This window comes from Carettochelys insculpta, chromosome 1, assembly GCF_033958435.1.
Source record: "Carettochelys insculpta isolate YL-2023 chromosome 1, ASM3395843v1, whole genome shotgun sequence".
NCBI classification, from domain to species: domain Eukaryota; kingdom Metazoa; phylum Chordata; order Testudines; family Carettochelyidae; genus Carettochelys; species Carettochelys insculpta.
Window position 1 is genome coordinate 202,416,072 of NC_134137.1, and position 3,548 is coordinate 202,419,619.

The 3,548-nt window shown below is 43.9% G+C and overlaps 1 pseudogene; it reads right to left on the reverse strand.

The window, feature by feature from the left end:
* Positions 1-453: 453 nt before the first annotated feature.
* Positions 454-2,093, reverse strand: LOC142011009 (uncharacterized; annotated as a pseudogene).
* Between the last annotated feature and the right edge of the window lie 1,455 nt (positions 2,094-3,548).

Consider the following 3,548-nt stretch of genomic DNA (forward strand, 5'->3'; position numbering starts at 1 on the left):
TGATAGAACACACCCTTGCTGCACACCAGAGTCAATATTGAAGAAATCGGTCATACCACTATTGGTCCTCACACAGCAACTGGAGGTTAGAGATTTTGGGAGGTGTTGATGTAGTGTTGCGGGATATCATAACTATGTGCTATGTTCCACAATGACTCTCTATGTACGCTGTCAAATGCCATTTTGAAATCCATAAAGTTTGACAGTGGCCATTGAAATTCAATACTCTTTTCAATGATGTTGCGCAATGTGAAGATTTGCTTGCTGCATGAGTGCCCGCGCTGAAATCCATCCTGCTATTCCCGCAGTGTATTATCCACTGTGGCCAGAAGCCTCCTGAGCAGGGCAATGCAAAACACTTTGCCTGGGACTGATAGGATCGTAATGCCTCTCCAATTACTACAATCGGTGATGTTTCCCTTTTTTGGTAACTTAATCACTCCCTTCCGCCAATCACTTTGGACACTCTGCTCTCCAGCATGCATTCAACAACCCCGTTAGTTCTTGCACGACACTGTTGCCCCCATACCTTAGTAACATGGCCATGATTTGGTCAAGACCGGCAGCCTTGTTATTCTTCAGTGATCTTGCAGATCTGGCTTTATCAGTTTCTTCAAATTTGATCACACCTAGGTCTACTTCTAGTTTGTCAGAAGGATTGAAATTACTAAAATCGTAGGTTGTGGCTGGAGCTGGCTGGTTTAATATCTCTTTGAAGTGTTCTATCCAGCGTGCATCTTGGTCTTCTTTACTAAGTAAGATCTTCCCGTTCTTATCCTTGATAGGAACATTCGAATTGCATCTTGCACCCGTTAATTCTTGGACTATACGATACAGCGTCTTGGTGTCACATTTCTTAGCTGCTTTTTCTGCTTCAGCACCCTTATGTTCCAACCATTCTATTTTGTCAGCCCGGCAGCTTTTCTTAACTTGACGATCCAACAATTGATACTTTGCAATAGCCTCTGCTATCTAGTTTGGTGATTTTGCCTGGTTTCTAGGCTGTTTCGCGATTTTATGCTTATCTATCAGTTTCCAGGTTCTGTCTTGTATCCAGCGTTCTCTTTGCATGCCTCGTCTCCATCCAATCATCTGTTCCGCGCTCTTAGTCACTGCTTGTTTGAACCGCGTCCACTGGTCTTCGAGTTCATTTTCGCAATGCATTTGTTGGAACTGATTCTTGAGTTCAAGCTTGTACTGTTCAGCCATGGCCTGATCTCTCAGATTTTCAACTGCGAAGGACCAGAGTGGTTGCCTCTCTCTTTTTCTTTTTAAGCGAAGGCAAAGCAATGCCATCAGAAGATGATGGTCCAATCCAATATCAGCTCCACGATACACTCTTGCATCTAACAGCACTGATCGCCAGTGTTTGCTGATACAGAGATAGTCGATTTCGTTGTTAGTGATGCCATCAGGAGACCGCCACGTTTTCTTATGAATATTTTTGTGTGCAAAATAGGTGTTTCCAATACACAAGTTATTCATACTACAGAACAGCAGTAGGCACTCTCCATTATCGCTCGTTTGTGTCGCTGATCTGTATGGGCTAATCACGTGTTCCCATCCTTGTCTGCTTCTATCTATTCGTGCATTCATATCGCCCATAAGTAGCCTCATGTCATGATTGGGGACACCATTGATAGGGTCTTGCAGCAGGTCGTAAAATGCGTCTTTTTTGGTTTCGCTGGCATCCTCAGTTCATACATATACTTGAATCACGGTAGTCTTTGCATGCCTCAACTGGAACCTTGCTGTGATAATGCGCTCTCTTTCACGGGCTTCCATCCAATTAATGCCTGCTTTGCATCCTTGCTGAGTACCAGACCTACACTGTGCACATGTTGGTCATCATTTCCAGAGTATAGAATGGTCTTTCCATCACTGAGTATCCTGTCACTTCCTAATCACCTCATCTCGCTAATGCCTAGAATGTCCATTTGGTAGCTGTCAAATTCGCGAAGTAACTGCGCTAGCTTCCCACACTGGTATAATGTTTGAACATTCCAGGTTCCGACTTTCGTCGTGGTTTTGGCACTTAGGATTGAGCTCTGCATCAGACACTGAATTTCCTTTCGGCTTTCATTTAGTGCCATCATAGAGAAAGAGCTGATACCTTCGTGCCGAATTAGGTTTTGTTTATTTTGTTTGGTTGCACTTGTTGTTTCTGCAGCGATTGATAGGTTTTATGGGATCAGGTTGCTAGCCCAATGCCCAACCTTCCTCCTTTTTCATCCGGACTTAGGAATTACTTTTTAGTTTTAAGTCTGTTACAAACTCCTCTGCTGATTACTTTTCCTCCCATGTTCTTATCCTCAACATACCTTCCTCTTACATAACACCATCCTGGCCACCAATCATATAGAGGCCCTTTACACCAATATCCCACATCATCATCTGGACCCATAGGAAGGAGGCTCTTGAAGAGTTCCACCATGATTTCAACAGTTTCCACCCCACCAACAACCTCAACCTGGACCAGTCCATATAAGAGATCCACTTCCTAGACACTACTGTGCAAGTAAGTGACGTCACATAAGCACCACCCTATACTGGAAACCCACAGATCACTATTCTTACCTACATGCATCCAGCTTCCATCCAAGACACACTACATGATCCACTGTATACACTGCAAGCACTAAGGTACAACCACATTTGCTCCAATGCCTCAGAGACAAACTCCTACAAGACCTTTACCATGCTTTCCTCAAACTATAATACCCACCTGCGGAAGTGAAGGAGCAGATTGACAGAGCCAAGTCTGTACCCAGAAGCCACCTACTACAAAACAGCCCCAACAAGGAAAACAAGAGACCACCACTGGCCATCATATACAGCCTCCAGATAACACCTCTCCAGTGCATGATCAGTGATCTATAACCCATTCTGGATAATGATCCCTCACTGTAACAGACCTTGGGAGGCAGGTCAGTCCTCACTTACAGACAGCCCACCAACCTGAAACAAAGTTTCACAAGCAACTATAGATCATACCATAGGAACTCAAATTCAGAAACCAATCCCTGCCACAAACCTCGGTGCCAACTCTGGTCACATATCTACACCAGCAACACCATCACAGGTCCTCACCACATCAACCACACCATCAGTGACTCATTCATTTGCACATCCATCAATGTAATATATGCCATCATGTGCCAGCAATGCCCTTCTGCCATGTACATTGGCCTAACAGGACAGTCTGTACCTCAAAGATTAAACGGACACAAAATCAGACATCAGGAATGGTAACATACAAAAACCCTGTAGGAAAACATTTCAATCTCCCAGGACACTCAGTAACAGTTATGAAAGTAGCCATTATGCAACAAAGAGACTTCAAAAATAAACTCCAAAGAGAAACTGCAGAGCTGTAATTCATTTGCTAATTGGGCACCATCAACTAAGGATTGAACAGAGACTGGAAGTGACTGGCCAATTACAAAGGCAGTTTCTCTTCTCTTGATGTTCACACCTCCACATTAGCTGCTGGTAATCGGCCACATCTTACCTGACTGAATTGATCTTCTCAACTCTGGCCTTCCTCT